Source organism: Tupaia chinensis, unplaced genomic scaffold, assembly GCF_000334495.1.
Source record: "Tupaia chinensis unplaced genomic scaffold, TupChi_1.0 Scaffold000206_1, whole genome shotgun sequence".
Lineage (NCBI taxonomy): Eukaryota > Metazoa > Chordata > Mammalia > Scandentia > Tupaiidae > Tupaia > Tupaia belangeri.
The window spans coordinates 6,000,389-6,018,004 of NW_006159681.1; positions in this window are offsets into that span (position 1 = coordinate 6,000,389).

The window sequence follows — 17,616 nt, forward strand, 5'->3', positions numbered from 1 at the left end:
CATTAAGATGCAGCCTAATCCCTGCCTGGGCTTGGTATTACTTATAAAAACTTTCTGAAGTTCATGTCACTTCTGTTATTTTTCATTGTTTCTCAGAAAAGAGGGCCTTTTGAAGCCACATAAGAGAAACAAAATCACTTTTCTAAGACTATTTTTGAAAATTTGGTTACCAAAATTTTATTCCTCTCATGTCTGCTTTTCCAGATGTAAAACATTCCAGATTCTCCATAAATCTTCAAAGTGCATTCCTCCCATTCTTCAAACATTGATTCCTTCAGTGTCTCTCACTACATTACTCCATTGTGTTAGGAATCCTGCATTAGGGAGGCCCCTTTGGTATCAGAAAAAGGGGCTCACTTTTCACCTCAAATAATGGGGAGATATTTATAAAAATCTGTCTAGAAAAAAAAATGAAGGCATAAATCTATAACTTAACAGTCAACAAAAGCCATGGAAACGACAGCCAGGTAGGCCACAGAGAGATTCAAGAAAGAGAAGAGCATTTGTAATATATCACAAGGCCAGAAACTAAGCTATTCAGTAACTTCTCAATGTCTTATCAGAGCAGGGAATCCGCTAAACACCTTTCTACTGCCAGACATTATGGTATACAACTTCTACTGTCTGTACATTGACTCTTCACTCTACTGGCTGATTCCACCCTCTTATAGCTTCTATTATTTCCAGTACTTTACTTAGCTTTTAGATTCTTCTCGCTATAAAACTTCCAATTCTTTCAGCTATATGGCAATACAATGAGTTTTATATTATTTTATTTTTTAAAAGTTAATGTGATAATATGCTCTTAATGTATGTAATTCTCAGTTTAGAAATGTGTCTTTTCAACTCCATCAGATAATTTTTAAGAATACTTGCAGATATATTTTGAGTTTATGTGTCCTTGATACAAAAACAAAGAGAAACTCTATTCAAAGAAATACAATCAGGGAACCCAGCAGTTAGCGTAATGGCTATGTTGCTGGACTCCCATGTAGTCGACCGCGGTTCGCGTCCCAGACCCGGTGGCTTAAAACTCACACCGGGCGCATGTGCATGCATGCCCAAGATCCCAAAGAGGAGAATGGAGGAGAAGGGATTGTGGTGTGACCATCCTCCCTGGGGGGTGATTTCTCGCTTTCTGTCTCTATGTTTTTCTCTGTCTGTCTGGCGAGCGCACGCACCCTATAGTGAAAATCTCTCAAAAAAAAAAAAAAAAAGAAAGAAATACAATCAAATGTGGGTGATTAAAGAGAAGACTGTACGGACATATAGGAGTCATTTAACTAGCAAGTTCCCTTAGAGTAATAAGCATTGATAAATTCTTCAGGACACTTTTCTTGTGTTTTTCGAAGTGTACCTTACCAGTATTCTTTAGTATCTTGAAGTTTTCCAAGAGTAGTTATTGTGCATTTTATTAAAGATGTATTAAGGAGGAGAAGGCTGCTAGTGCTTGTTAGATCTTACATGATGAGACCAGAAAGTTGGTAGCTAGAGTCTCTAGCCCGGAACCACAAGACACAGCCAAGGTCTGGGTGAAGGTTAGCTCCCACCTGTGCCTGCAGGTCAGTCCTATGAAACACACAGGAAATCTGGCTTTATGTGAGCATTCCCAGCACCTGCTTTCAGCCCAATGAGTGCTTGGGTATTTTAGGGTCATAGTATTCTTCTGTGTCCTGTAACTCTAACTGGGTGACCTTGAGAGAACATGACCCTTCTTAGGACAACTAGTTTCTTATGTAATTTGTTGATTCATTGGAAGATGTGGTTAAGAAAAAGTCACTTAATTTGTTTCCCTCTTTTTCGCTTATGGAAAATTAACTGAATGAAGTGCCCTACAACATACGGCCATGGTTTTCAGCTATTATCCACTTCCCACCGCATTTGGCAATGTCTGGAAACACTTTGGATTGTTGTGATTTGTCACTGGTGTTTAGTGGGTAGAGGCCAGGGTTGTTCCAAACATTTTACAATTCTAGCACCCAGTAGCACCCTACATAGACTCCAGAGAATTGTCTACCCACAATAATATTGCCAAAATTGAGAAAATGAAACCCTAACCTAGGGAAATAATGTATTCTGATGTGCCCAGTGCCTGGCTGGTTTCAGGCCGAAGTTCCTGAAATCTGAAAATACCTTCAGTTACCAGCAAACCAGAATGGATAGTCACCTTAGAAAACATCACATATCTGGAATCTTTTCAACCTAGCCTCAAATAGCCCAAGGGGGGCTAGCCATGAAAATATTTTAAAAAATACTTCCATCCTTTTGAGGGCTACTATTGCTGAGATACTAGTTGCAGATTCATTAGAATTAATTCTTGTGGGTCAGTCTGGTCATTGAGGTGGCTGGATTCCACATGGCCAACTGAGTGGTTTGAGTCCACACCCAGTGGCTTGAGCAATACCCTGGGCACAAATGCATGTGTGCCCAAAATCCTGAAAGGGAGAAATGCAGAAGAAGGGATTACAGCATCACAATTCCACCTGGGAGTGTTTTCCACCTTCCCCTTCTCCATGTCTCTCACTAGTGAGAACACACACCCTCTGGCAATTTTTTAAAAATAAAATAATTTATCTCTTCAGAGTTAAGTAAGCTAAAGAAAGAGAATGGGGCTAGGAAAGACCACAAAATGAAAGGCTGGATGTGCCCCTGTGTAACCCAGGTTGGTTCTGATCATGTCTACTTTTTCAGATATCCCTATGCATTTGAGGTCCACAGTGCCAGTGTGTAGCAAAGTGTCTGCTTTCTCACATCTGTCATTGATAGACCCCTCATATGTAGAAATGTTTGATTTCTGATTCATGGTGTCAGTTAAAATATAAACACACACTTAGTATGTGGAGATTCAATGCAAAAGGATTATTGCAAAGAGAGAAAGAGACTATTGCAACAGGGCAAGAAAAACTGAACCTACAAATTGCTAGTGTCTAAGAGTTAGGCAAAAATATATGTGTTTATTTTTTATAGAGAAGAATTAAACAACTCTAGAAAGAACCACCTATGGCAAAGAGAAATGGAAAGGTGGAGTGTTGGGAGAGTAGGGTCAGGGGAGATTTTACTCAAGGGCTGGTCTGTTTTCAGGAGGAGCTGTGTGCTGACTCAGACTGAGGGGTGACATTGATAACTTTTCCAGGTAAATGCCATCACAGAATTTGAGCAAACCCAAGAGGACATAAACATCTGGATTTAAGTAGTATAATTAATTTATATGTGATGAAATAATGTCTACCTAATCTATTAGACTATTACTATGGATTAAACAAAATATAGGTGAAAATGCATTGTAAGCTACAAAGTGAAAAAAGAAACATACACAGCATGTCAATTTCTTGTTACAGTTATGACTTCTAAGTTGGTAAATGAAAACTATTCACTCCCCAAGAAAGGTTGAGGACATGTTCTTGAGTTTTGATATATACAGATGTTTTAACATGAATCAGTCCCTTAGGGATATTAGCTGGTTGTTGGAAACTATCCATGGCATATGCTTTTGTATCGAAGGTAAGGACCTTCGGTACAGAGAAAAGCATTACAAGCTTTATGAAAAATATGTACAATCAAATGCCCTTATTACTGAATATTCAACGAAGTGTGTAAAAGCTGTCAAAGATAATGGAGGACAAGCATACCAGTGCACCACAGGCTGTAGAAAGAGTCACAGCAAGATGGAAATATAAAATGCTGGAAGAAACCACGTCTACTACTGTGTAAAATGTTTCTATAGACACTTTTATCTTGCCATATTCTTCACTAGTCAATTTTGTTCTTGCTGAAAAGTAAAGACTAGCATCCCCTCTTTAATGTAGGAGTTTCAATGATAGAAAGATATCATTCTCTACTGTTCCTACAGCAGCCACCCCAGTGAAACATAACATTTTGCAACAAATCTTGTGTGTCCAACACAGTGGACATATTGGGATAAAACTGGCGTGTTTACCACAGAGAGCACCATAATTTGGCGTGTCCCACTTACTGAGATCAGGTTTAACAAAGACATACATGGCAACCAATTAAGTTAAATTATAAATACTATTATAATATTTGGGATATATTCTAATACAAATTGTTGATATATATATCCGAAATTCTAATTTTACTGAGTATCTCCTAGTTTATCTAGCTTCAAACTCAGTGAATCTCAAGCATTCATTTAGCAACTGTGAGCAAGAACATAGTCCATTGAATAAGAAATGTTTGGAGCATTTGGTCAAATGATCACAAGACAACTGATATAAAACCTTATGTAAAATTCAACATACACTGGCACATAGAACACAGAAAACAATATGGCTTTTTTTAATTCAGTAATTTCTTACTTATACTTAATTGTTATACATCTTTGTGGGGGTACAATATAGCTTTAGAAAGCATGCATGTAGAAGCAAGCAGATTGTGTAGTGGTTAAGGCACTGGACTAACATATGGCCATCTGTAGTTCATGTCCTGGACCTTGTGCCTTGAAAATCACACTGGGCACATGTGCGTGTGGGCCCCAAATCCAAGGAAAATAGAGGAGATGGGATTGTGGCATAGCTATCCCCCATTGGGGGGAGTCATTTTTAAGTTTCCTTCTCACTGTCTCTCCAGGGAGACTTGTGCCCTGTGGCAAAAAATAAAAAAAAAAAAAAAGAAAACATGCATGCAGTGTATGATAACCAATTAAGGAAGTTACTACATTTACCATCTTGAACAAATAACATCACATTATATTGTGTGCTTTCAATTTTTGTTTTTATATATGTTTATATATATATATATATACACACACACACACACACACACACACATACATATACATATATATGTAATACATACACACATGTATGTGTTTGGCAGCTCTGTTGTGTGAACTCTGTTGTATACTGTTCCATAACCTATTTACCTTGTTTTCGTCCATGTCTGTGTCTGTTAATCATTTTTTCCTGATCCCCTCTTCCCCCACCCCTCATGCCACCTGAAGTCTGCGGTATTTACAATTGCTCTCTCAACTTCTGTCTTCAAATTTTTCCATTTCAGCCATAGAGCATAGATTTCCAGAATATGTTTGACTTTATTGCACACTCCTAAAACTAGGTTATCTACACAGTATGTTCCCCCCCCCAACGTACACCAAAGACCACCTGATTTTGGGAGGGGAGACATCTAAGGTTTGAATTCTGTGATCCTTCCCTCACCAAACAGATAGCACGGGCCACCTGTGTACGTAGTCTTTGTCAGCCTCAGGTTTGCCATCCTAAAAGTGGAAGATAATAATAATGTTTGTCTAACTGACCAATTAAAAATAGCTATGATGTACATGTTTGTCTCATTTTTTTCATTTTGCGTAGGACTGGGAGGACCACTGATTTCAATATGTATTCCTTTATTGTTAAATTTTATTTATATTTATATTGTTGTAATATTTCTTGGCTATAAAAGCTCTAGTCTCTTTAAAAATGCAAGTGTAAATGCAAACTGATAGCTTTTGGAGTTGTTCACATCTTATGAGAAGCCCAGAAGCTGGCCGGGTCAGTATTGAAGTCTAATTTCACTGAATCTTTGGGCAGAGAGGAACTCGGGACAGATGAGTGAGATGAGGAAGACAAGCTGAGGTTTTCTTTAGATTTCTCCCTGGTCCAGTCCTGGAATAATGAGCTGTGTGTGTAGACAGCAAAAGACTTCTCAGTGTAGTTTCATCCTATGAAAGATCTAAAATAATGCATTTAATGTCAGAGATTTATCAGAAGGTTCATTTCAGCCCTGGCCCAAGCAGGGTTTTGAAGTTTAAAAACCACATTGAAGAACTGATCTTGTGCCTCTTCCTCTTTGTCAATTCTAGGTCAGTCTAAAATTTAATTCAAATTCATCAGATCTTTACATGCTCCTGGCCTCTGGGTAGAGCAAAGTTTTCAGGGTTTGTTAAAAATGAGTCTGTTGAGTAACATGTGTTAGCAAGAAAATGAAGAAAAGAATAATAAAAGAATGAAGAAATGAATGTCACTATTATGAACTGGGTCACCTTTAATGTTCTTCTTTTATTTATTTATTTTTTTCTTTTTTTGGAGAGATTTTCTTTTTGCTATAGGGTGCATGCACTCATCAGACAGGCAGAGAGAGACAGAGAGATAGAAAGCGAGAAATTACCCCTCCCTCGGGGGGATGGCCATGCCGCAATCCCTTCTCCTTCATTCTCCTCCCGGGATCCTGGGCACACACGCACACACGCCCAGCATGAGTTCAAGCCACCGTGTCCGGGACTTGAACCGCGGTCGACTACATGGGAGTCCAGCGACATAGCCATTATGCTAACTGCTGGTCCCACCTTTAATGTTCTTCTTGAGATATAATTACAATATGGTGATTTCTTTTCTTAATACTTTCCTTTCTAGAGTGTGTGTGTGTAATGAGACTCAGATGTATGAGGCCAGTGGTCCCCAATTATATGTTAGAGTTACATCTGAGAAGGCCCATGACTACAACATCAAAGGATTCTCCTCAGACAGCAATACAGTAGCCAGTACTGGAGAAGAAAATAAAAGCTAGCACATTTTAATAAAGTTCTCTAAATTCTGGAGCACCTGGCACATGATCCCAAAAATTATGTTCTACATTTAAGAAGAGTATGATTGTTTTGGTTCTAATTCTTTATGATGTGTCAGTTCTTAAAATATGTTTGCAGACCAGTATCAATTTAACAATTTCAAAATAAGGTACTGAAATATACTTATTTGTTATTTGGTTTGCTTTGGCTTTTGGTTTTGAGTTGTTTTCTCTATAAGGTATATGCACTTGCCAGAGAGCACATACAGAAAAAGTGGGAGAGACAAAGTGAGAAAGCACCGCCCACGCCGCCAGAGGGATGGCCATGCCACCAGCCATTCTCCTCTTGGGATCTGAGCAAGCATGCACACCCACTTGGCATATTTTCCAAGCTGCAGGGTCCAGGATTTGAACTGCAGAGTTGGGCTTGTAGGACTCAGTCACCTGAACCACATGTCAACCAACTGGCCCAAACCATGTGTTTTCTACATGTAAGTTTTATTGGTTTGCATGTTTTCATGAGGACAGGATTGTTGATAAGTAAAGTGGAATTTTATTTCTAATATAAATCTACTTGGTGGTAGAAAAATATTTAAACAAAAGTATTTTGTCACAGATATCTCTTAGCTTTTTGTCACCTGATAGTCAGCACTTAAACACTTTGAGAGACACTGTTTTCATACTATCAGAGAAATTTTTGAAGTGTAAATAAATCCTGCAGGACTTTGATTAATGATAAATGTACTGAGTTTTGCAGTGTACTTTAAATTTAAATAAATTCAATAATACAGAATGTTGGGATGACTACAGTTTATCAGAGATAGACTATTAAGTGTGAAGTCACATTTTAGTTTATTATAAATATGTATACATTATCAGTTATATATATATATATGGAGAGAGAGAGAGTTAACTATATATATAGCATGGATGTGTGTGTGTGTGTCTGTGTGTCTGTCTCTCTCTATATACATATATATGTATATAGAGAGAGACAGAGTGTGTGTATTTATATAGTATTTGTTTTCATCTTATCTATTCAAACTAGAATGTCAATTCATAGTGACCAGGAACATTCTATTTCACCAGTTCGGTTTTACATAATCCCTCTTTTGCTGAATCAGTACACACTCGTACTCACAGTGGGATATCTATATGTTATTAAATTTTGTATAATTCTTGCTTCTATAGGAATGAAATGAAATCTATAGATTGCTCTGGGTAGTAGAGATATTTTTAATAGCATCAACAATTCCAATCTGTGAATGCAAATATCTTTCAATTTATTTGTACTTTTTAAATTTCTTTCTTCAGTGTTTTATAGTTTTCAATGCATGATATTTCACCTTCTTGATGTTAGTAAAATTTCTTTCTTTTTTTTATTTTTTGAGAAATTTTTACTATAGGGTGTGTGTGCTTGCTATAGAAACAGAAAGTAAGAAATCACCACCCAAGGGGGATGACCATGCTGTAATCTCTTCTTCTCCCTTCTTGTCTTGGGATTTGGGGAACATACAGACATGTGTCTGGCATAAGTTTTAAGCTGCTCAGTCTGCGACTTGAACCACAGTCAACCACGTGGGAGTCCAGTGACGTAACCATTACCCCATCTGCTGGCCCCGGTAAAATTTGTTTTTCTCACTTTTTTATTCTTTGTCAGTAAACACACTTTTACTTGTTCTTTCCTTCCCCTTTCCTCTCCGCCTCCCTTCCATACTGAACTTTTTTTGTTTCCCCATATTCTATTGATTCATAAAAGATCTTAAACTAAAAATATGGACAAAGCTAGAATCCAGTGGCAAGTGGACTGTAATTTTCTACTGAAAAATTTTTTTCTTTCTCCATTCCCCCTTTTACTAAAGAGAAGCATGAACTAACTTATTTGCCCCCCCCCAAAAAAAAGTTAATCTCAATTTGTTTTTTTATTTGTAGAAAACCTCATAAGAATTCAATTTCTGATGCAAGGCAAGAGATACTATTTGTATTATTGAACTTATGCAAGTAACCATTCTGCAGCAAAATAAAAATGCTCACAAATATTTTCAAATTGCAAAGGTGTCAGGAAGGGAGAAAACTTCTTTAATTAAAAAGAATTGTTTTTAACAAAATGCTGAACTTATCAACAACTCAAAAGAAAACCAAAATCCTTAAAAAAATCTGGAAGACAAATCAAAGAAGAAAATCAGTAATGTTTTAGACAAAAGTCATAGAATTCTATTTAATCAGTTTAGTTTTATGTAATCCCTCTTTTGCTGAATTTGTAGTGTTACTATGATCTCATCTTTCCATTTAAATCCTGGAAGTTAACATTCAACATTATCATTGATATTTCCGAACTTGTCCCTGCCATGAAGTTGGCCTTTATCTTGGTCATTTTTGTTCTCTTACTTCTGTCTGACTTTAGTTTTCCTGGTAAAGCATTCCCTTTAGCACTTCTTGGAGAGCTGGTCTGGTGTTGGTAAATTCTTTCAGGTTTTGTTTATCTGAGAATGTTTTTGTCTTTTTTTCTCTTATGAAGGATAATCTTGCTGTTTATAGTATTCTAGGTTAAAATTCTTTTTCACTTAACACTTAATTCTTACTTTGGGGTCTGCACTGGGTCATTGTCCTTGGCACAAGGAAGTTATAACATCTTAAGTAAAATACACTGGCTTGAAAGCCATATGTAATTTGGGAACTGACTGAAAAGAAATAGTTTTCTGCAACAAATTCCAAATTACCTATGTTAGTGACCTTAAGCAAAACTGTTGAAGAAGGAGGTTAAACGATTTTAGTGAATTAGCTGCACTTGCCAAATTTTCATTCTGTTTTCTACATTTGGCCTTTCTCATTGGGCATTACTAATGGAGAGATAACAGAATGCATTTGGCTAAATTAGAATAAAATTAAAAATTTGGTAAGAAAAGTCTTTATTCGCTGTAAAGAGCTCACTAGCTAATTTTATAAAGGCAGAGAGTTAGTAATGAAATAGCCAGTAGGTGGAAAATAGCTAAAATATTACACTGTGTGGTTTGTTCTCCCTACACAAGCTCTTCATTAGTAACATGTAGCATCATAATTCATATAAACTGTCTCTAATCCCCTGGATTATACTTAGAATGGGTGTTTACCACAGATTAAGATGAAGTCATTACTATTTCTCTAATAAAATTGAGTTAAGATTGAAGAGAATAGCTATTTAAAATATGAACTATATTTATAATTTGATTCTTTAATAAAAATTAGAAAAAAAGGTTGTATTTATTTATATAGCCATCTAGGTTAAGTGTTTTAACAGTTGTTAATTATGCTTTAACTATGCTTCAATCATTTTATTTATAATAATGTCACCTTAATTCTGAACCTCACAAATTCTAATGTATAGTTTAATGAAGTGTAAAATACATTTTTAATCTTTTGGACAGTAATATAGGAGAAAAAATGGGCATGTAAGACAGATAAGGATATTTAAAAGGTCAAAAATAAGGAGGCACATATTGTAATATAATAATTGATTGAACCCTACCAGCTAGCTAGTTCCAAATTTATTTCCACTGTGAGACACAAATCTTGTGAGTAAATATTTTCAATCTGAACTTAGGTGATTCATTGCCACATTGTTTGGTTGTATTGTAGGTGAGTTTATGGACAGAAAATGAAATGGAGAACCATTGATTAGCTAATAAATCCAGATAATAGTTGTGGTCAGGTGGATACATATCATTTTTTTAAATGTAAAAGTATAATATAGTTACAAGAAGATGGATTTTATTCATGTCACTCTACTATTCATCTTAATGTTTTCATTTGTTTTAATCTACATAAAACACCAAATTGTCATTCTAAAGACTGCCAACACTATTCTTAAGATTCATGAATTTGGAAAAGACTCAGAAAATGGCAGAGCTCAATGAATTTATCTGTATGTTTTGCCTTTAGAAACACAGCCTTGAGATTCTACTTCAACCAAGGATATACAAAGACAGAAAGAGCATCACTCTAACAGTAAGAAATTATCATTTTTCTTAATCCTATCAGAAAGTTAGTTGTAGAACAAAAAAGGAACTTGAAATTTAAGGAATAAAAAGCCACTGTGAAGAGAGAGATAGGATGCATGAACTTGATTACCCATCATATAGTTGGGAGAAGGTAGAGGTCACCCAATAGGCACCAGCCAATACATGCAAAATATGGACAAAGTACTGTGGACTGCGTGTGGGCTGGGGCAGCTGCAAACCCCAGATGCAGGGAACAGCATGTCACTTTCTGCCCCACAAGAGCCTCCTATGTTGGTGCAGAGATGGAGGAGGGGGCTCGCTGCCATGGTGGGTACACAGGTATGGCTTCACTTCCTTCTCTCTAAGAGAGCAGAAGCCTCAAAGTGTGAGGGAAGAACAGCACCCCGAAACTCCAGCACTTAGAGGAGAGGACAACAGTGGGGAAGGAGGAGTAGAAAGCAAAAACTCGGCAACTGCTGGTTTTCCCCTCAGCGAGTCTTAAGTCAGCGTGGAAAGTGTGTGGGAGGGAAGCAAGCTTCTTCCCCAGGATGTTAGGAATAGTCCCATCTGGTTGAAGAAGGACTAAAGATTTTTCACTCTGGGAGAGAGGCAGAAAATGTCTTGAGCCATTGTGCCGGGGTCAGGGTTGATGGACAAAAACAAAAAGTCTTCTGACCCAAGTAGGGGTTGGAAACAGCTGTGCCAGCAACCTGCCCCGATAGAATAAGAAGTTTGCAACCAGCACAGCCAGGGAGGATCCTACTTCTGAAGGAGAGCCACCAGGCACAATACGAAGTCTCTTAGTTCCTGAGGGTTTGGTCTCTCCTCCTCACCCACAGACACCAGAGAGTCCTGGGGATGCTGGTGAAAGAGATCTTTTCCTTCTCCTCCTTGTCATTCTCCATCTCCTTCTTCTTCTTGTTTTACCTTGGGATTAATTCATTTATTTCTTCTACGAATGAGACACAGAATGAGAGAGACAGCACTTCCAGTGGAATCCCAATGCCACAATCTACACCCTGCCTTAGCTAGTACCTGATCATGGGCACACACATGTGTCTGACGTAGTTGGAGAGGTCTCTGGTCATGGATGGGGAACCTTCCATGTGGGCCAATTTTACAGGATGTCACCCTTTCTCGCTGCTCCACCATCCACCCTCAATCAAGGTGAGGACTTGATTCACCATTGGTGACTCTGAATCTGAAGTCAGAAGACTGAACCATGAGGCAAGGATATATCTGATCTCTAGAAGCTGCAAAAGCAAAAACAAACAAACAAACAAAAACAAACAAAACAAACAAACAAAAAACACCAACAAAAATATCCTACAGAATCTACTGTATACAGGTCTGCCAACACTTTGATCTTAGGCCAGCAAAACACGTGTGAGATGATGTGCTACCTTCAGAACTGTAAGATGACGCATTCGGGTTGTTTAAGTCATAAAGTTTATGGTAATTTTATGTGGCAGCAATAGGAAATTGATATACTAGGGGAATGCCTTTATCCATATGAACCTAAGACATCCCTTCCCAGCCCAAAAAAGCTAGCATGGATGATGGAAACTGCCCATAGGAACCTCACCACAACAAGTGGCCCAGTACAGGAAGCCACTTTGTCCTCACAGGTCTAAGACTCCTCCCCACAGACAGAGGTGGCTGGTGAATACCAATACAGGTGATACCACCCCTGCAAGTGACCTGCCTGGGACATGCTGTCCATCCAGGCAGAGCTCTTGTCACAGCATACACAGACCAGGGAAGTCTTCCCATTCCCTGACCTGAGACTTCCTTTTTCCATGGAGAAACAGTCACTGGTCCAACATGGACAAACACTTTCTACACAACAAGGTAGCAGCAGCTAGGATGAGTGGTAATTAAAGCAGCACCAGAGAAACAGAACACACCAAATTAATATGCAAGGCCTCTGAAAACCAAAAGATCAAGGGAAGAGCAGATTGAAACCCATCTCAGCATAAACAGTGAGGTTTACTGCTAAATATTTAAACAGGACTCAGTCTCCTAACATAATAGAAAAATGTTCAGGATAATAAAAATCAAAAACCAAGAAATTAAAACTTGATAAGAAAAGATAATCAACTGACAACAACACTGAGATGAATCAGATTGTAAATATCTCATGAAGATTTTAAAGCATCAGTTATAAAAATGCATCAATAATTAATCATAAATCTACTGGAAAAAATTTAAAAAGTACAAAACCTCAGCAAGAAATAAAAATTGTTAAAAAATGGAAAATACAATAAGAGAATGAAATTTTCTGGTTAGGTTCAATATAGAGTGTGGATGATAAATGACAGAATCAGTGAACCTGGGGACAGATCAATAGAATTCACTCAATCTGAACAGCAGAGATAATATAGACCAAAAAAAAAAAATTAACAGTGTTAGGAACCTGTTGGAAAATGTCCAACTTCATATCACTGGAGTACCACAAGGCAAGGAGAAAGACAGTAGAAGGGTTGCATATATCTACACGTGATAGCAAAAGTGGTTCTCTTTGTTGAAAACAATGAATATGGTATTATCCTTGATTAAATTGTTCCCACTCTGCATGTATGCTTTGAAAATCCACGTTGTACCCCACAAACATGTACAACAATATAAATAAATCATAAAGTAAAATAGAAAAGCATATTAGACTAGGAGCAAGAAAGAAAATCAAATGTTACATCTTTTAAATAAATAAATAAAGCTACAATCCAAGTATATGCTGTTTATGAGAAATCACTTCAAATTTACAGACTTATAGAGGTTGAATGGAAAAGCCCAGCCTAGGTGGTACAGTGCCTAGGGTGCTGGAAGCTACATACTGATCATGTGTTCAGATCACTAGGTCAGCCTGAGGATGCACATGGAGCATAGACGGGTGCCCAAGAGGGCTAAGGAAAGGGGAGCACATGGGAGGAGACCCTACTGATAGTACTTTCTTTATTTCTGTCTCCTATACGTTCATTAAAAAAAGAAGGAAAAGAATAATAGAAATAATATACACCATGCAAATGTTAATTTTTTTAATTTCAAGATCTTTTATACATTAAATCACGTTATTCAGCTTGCAAAGTTAATATTCCAACATGTGTACATTTCTCCCCAGTCCAGTTGATATACTATAAAGTTATCTTCAACAGATAATATCCCATTTATTTGTACCATTAATGCTTTGCCTCTCTATTTTTCTTCTAAATGTCCTTCCTCAGACTCTACTCCTTCACCCACCCTCTTCCCACACTACATCTGGTATTCACAACCATTTACTGTGTTTCTTCAGTCATTCAGTTTGAGTCACAGAGTGCGGACACTCGGTATATATTAAGTGGACACATATAATGTCTTCCCTTCGTAGCCTGTCTTGTTTCACTCAGCTCTAAATCTTCCATATTTATCCACTTTCTGTCAAAAGCCAGGGTCTTGATTTTTATGGCTGAGTAGTATTCCATAGAGTATATGTGCCACAGTTTTTCAATCCATTCATCTATTTGTGGCCATTTGAGTTGGTTCTATGTCTTAGCAATTGGGAATAATACCACAATAAACATCCATGTGTAAGCACTTTTCAAATCAAGAATTCTTCTGTCCTTTGCATAGATAACAAGGAGTGGGATTGCTGGATCATATTGTAGTTCTATTTGTATAATTTTGGGGAATTTCCAAATTGTTCTCCACAGTGGCCAGACCAATTTACATTCACACCAGCAGTGTAAAACAGCTCCCCTTTCACCACATTCCCACCAGAACTTATCTTTTTATTTTTTTTCTTTTTTTAATCTTAGTCATTCTGACAGGGGTTAGGTGGTATCTCATTGTTGTTTTGATCTGCATTTCCCTTACAATGAAGGATGTTGAACATTTCTTCATATGCCTTTTGGCTATTCATATGTCATCCTTAGAGAGTGTTTTTTTCAACTCATTCTCTCATCTTTTAATAGAAATAGAAGGGAACTACCTCAAACTCATAGAAACCATGTACAGAAATTCAACAATTAGCATCATATTAAATTATCAAAGACATCCTCCTCATGCTAAGATTGAAAATAAGGCAAAGGATGTCTTTTCTCACTAATCTTATTCAGTGTAGCTGGAAGTTCTAACAAGTACAGTAGGACAAGAAAAAGAAATCAGAGGCATAAAGATTAAGAAGGAAGAAATAAAACTTGTCCTATTTTCAGATTAATTTCTTGTGATTTAGAAAATCTCAAAAAGTCTAGGAAACAACTTCTAGAGGTAAGAAGTTGGTTCAGCAAGCTCAGAATACAAGAATACAAAAGTCGGATTTTTTTGTTTTAGGGGTTTTTGCTACAGGGCATGTGCGCTCGCCAGAAAGAGAGAGACACAGAGATAGAAAGTGAGAAATCACCACCGCCCCCCCGGGGGGGGATGGCCATGCCACAATCCCTTCTTCATTCCCCTCTCAGGATGTACACGTGCCTGGCGTGAGTTTAAGCCACCGTGTTTGGGATGTGAACTGCGGTCGACGACATGGGAGAGAGTTCAGCGACATAGCCATTAGGCTAACTGCTGGTCCCAAACACAAATATGATTTTTTTGGGAGAGATTTTTGCTATAGGATGTGTACACTCACCAGAGAAACAGAGAGAGACAGACAGAAAGTGAGAGATCACCCCCCAACAAGGGGGTTGGCCATGTTGCAATCCCTTCTATTCCATTCTCCTTCATTTGGAAAAAGTAAATACTTCCTATAATATTTAACAAAGTATATCAAGTGTCTGTAGATTGAAAATTTTAAAATGCTGATAAAAAATATCTAACTAAATGAAGAGATATGCCAAGTTAATAGATTGGCTATCTGAAGACAGTAAAAATATCAGTTCTCACCAAAGTTACCTATAATTTAATGCAATTCCCAAAAAGATCTCAGCTGGAAATTTCCAGCTTGCTGACCTGCTCTGCAAACTTCAAACCATTTCCCACAATACCATGAGTCAATTGCTTAAAATAAAATAAATATCTCTCGAGATAAAGAGATAAATAGATACACATCATATTGATTCTGTTTCTCTGGAGAACATTGACTAATACAACACCTAATTAGATAGAATTCAAGCCTCAAAGTGTATGTTTGGGCATGATACGAAAATATCTACCATCACCCTGCACATTCATACATACAGTTTGAGAATCTGTATGTAAGAAATGAGACTAATCTCGGTTTGTGAGATGCAGATGATGAGATACACAGGTTCTGTAGACAGATTTACTGCATTGATTCTAGAATATTTAGCTCTGTGACAATGAGCACATGACTTGATTTTTCTGTCCCTCATTTTTCTTTCTCTATAAAATGAGATAACGTGAGAATTCACCTCATATGATTTCTGTATTAAATGAGTTACAATATAAAGTACTTTGAATAGCACCTGACACAGAAAATATTAAAATATTTTAATTAGATATTAGCTTTTATTACTATTTTATTTATTCGGGGGAACCATTAAATTATCCTTCTTTGTTAAACTGTGTAATATGTCCCAGGGCATTGATATATAGTGTTTTATCAACATTTTCTTGTACATTTTTAAAAACTCAACACCAGTTTATAGCAATTTTCAGTATGAGGGAAAAATAGACATTTGGAAGATAAATTCTTAATAAGGATATTTGTATCTTTCTCCAGATAACCTTAGTCAGTAATGAAATTTGCCCATAAAATAATAGAGGTGGCTTTTACATTCTCTTTCACCAATGAATTTCTTTTACTTTAGAAGTAATTACTTTCAACAGTTACACTGATTTAATTTTATTCCACTAAAAATTATAAGGATCATTATAAAAGTGTGTACATTTCCAATTTTACAGTGCTTTATAGAGTGCCGAGGAACATACTTTAAGGAACTACTGTATTCTTTAAAGAATATGCATTTATAATTTTTTTAATTATGTAAAGTAAGTAAATCTTCAAAGTATAATTCTGCAGTGATTATGAAGTTTGGAATGATGCACTAGGAAAGGGATGATGCTATCTTCAGATTCTAGTTCTGGATCTGGATCTTATAAGTGTCTATAAGTGACATGTTCTTATACAAGGACACTTTCTTCCATCTTATGTTCTAGTGTATAAAATGTTCATGTTAATGCTTGTAAGTTTTTCTTTATAGTGTTACAGTGAGCCACAACACTTATGGACATTTAATAACTTATCAACCATGATTCAAAGATAACATGTTATTTTGAAGGACCTTACTTAACAATCATTGATTTCTAATATGTTGTAGGTCTTTATGTGGCAACAACAGCAACAAAAAAAAAAACCCAGATTGAAAAACCCTCTTTAAACAAATAAATAAATGTTCATTTTAAAGCCTCACAGCATTGGAAGATATTATTTCTTAAGCCAGAAGCTCTTGGAGTAGTTCTGAAGTTCTTATTTTGTCTTCATTAAGAAAACCAATGGATTTAGTTATATGAAAAGTCCTAAACGTTTTTTTTAACTGATAAGTGGCAGCTTCATTTAAGGAAGTTTCAGAAGTAGTTCACATCCATTCATCAATCTTGTTCTCTGATTTAGATTCCCCAGCTGTCATTTATTCTGTGGTGAATAACACATAGGGAGAGAGATTGATTGTGAAGTTGTAACTCAATTTGTAGATTCTGATGTTTATGATATCATCAGTATATTCAGATTAAATTGCAGTTTGTAATCCATCTTCCTTCTTTCTGTCCATTTGTTTTTCAAATATATGAGAAAAAAACCCTGAAAGTTCTACAAACACATAGTAAAATAGAAAGAAGAAAATGTACCCTTAATTTTCTGACATGATATAGATCTGCTATGGTAATTAAACTACTTTTTCTTCAAGAGGATAACTGATAAATTAGTGAAGCATAAACATCGAAACACTAACATATTCATTCAGCTGATTTATTTTCATTAAAATTTTAAACTCCATTGAAAAGAACCAAGATATCTACCAGTAATAAAATTTAACAGCTCAATTTAGCTTTTTTTTCTGATTTCTCTGCCCAGAAGTGGTAGTAGCTAATACCTTTGAGTTCCTGCCCACTATGTAGCACTATGCTTACATTCTGAGTATCTACAATCATATGACCTGCAGGGCTCTAACAGGTCCATCGCTGTTCT